Genomic DNA, 931 nt, shown 5'->3' on the forward strand with positions numbered 1-931 from the left:
GATGGTTTTTTATTTTTCTATATTTTGTAATTGTTATACATACATGTGAAAATTATTATGTTTATCGTTGGGTATATTTTTAGAAAGAGAATTGATTAGGGTCCATAAACTTATTAGTTTACGATATAAGGGCTTGCTAAAATAAAGTTTTAATGTGTTGAAGATTCGTTCCGGTCTCTGAAATGGAAACAAAATGAAAGACCATTGATTGAAATTACTAATTTAATATGTTTATTGATTTACAAGGCTTGGGAAACTCTTATAGACAACGACGGTGGTGTTGTTGCGCAATTGTCCGTTTTTTTCGTAAGCTATACAATATTAGGCCTTCTCAGATGAACTATTGCGGTACCAAAGTAAAAGGATTGTATAATCTCTTAACAGTCAGTCTCAATATCTTGATATTACAAACAGTTGAAATGCTTACTTTTGGTCGTAATTTGTGTTTCTATAAATAAAGACAGCAAACCTTATTAAAGAATAATAATGAAGTCATTAGTAATAAAAGTGTAAATAACACGCTTATTTTCATTACTGGATCTTAGTTAAAAATTCAGTTTTCGATGACGACAGTAACAGTTGGCGAAACTACTATTGTCAAGTTGTGTTAGCAAACTCAGTTCAGTGTCATTGAGCCCGGCCGTAAGAATATCGACTGACAGATTAAGTTTGAATGAGTATAATGTAGTCAATTTCTACCTCCTCTAGGGACTAAACGCATGTTGCGGTACTAAAATGCCAGAGTTGCATTCACGAAATATGCCTGGATTCTAGAATGTCGAAATGGGCCCTTATAGAAAAAAAACTATTTTCATACAGGTAACTTATAGTACATAATTTTCAAGATGAATGAAACCAATTATTGTATTAAGTAATTTATTTTAAAAATCTTTGTTATATAAACCAACACTTTACAATTCAACTTGCGGCC

The sequence above is a fragment of the Manduca sexta genome, unplaced genomic scaffold, assembly GCF_014839805.1.
Source record: "Manduca sexta isolate Smith_Timp_Sample1 unplaced genomic scaffold, JHU_Msex_v1.0 HiC_scaffold_53, whole genome shotgun sequence".
NCBI lineage: Eukaryota > Metazoa > Arthropoda > Insecta > Lepidoptera > Sphingidae > Manduca > Manduca sexta.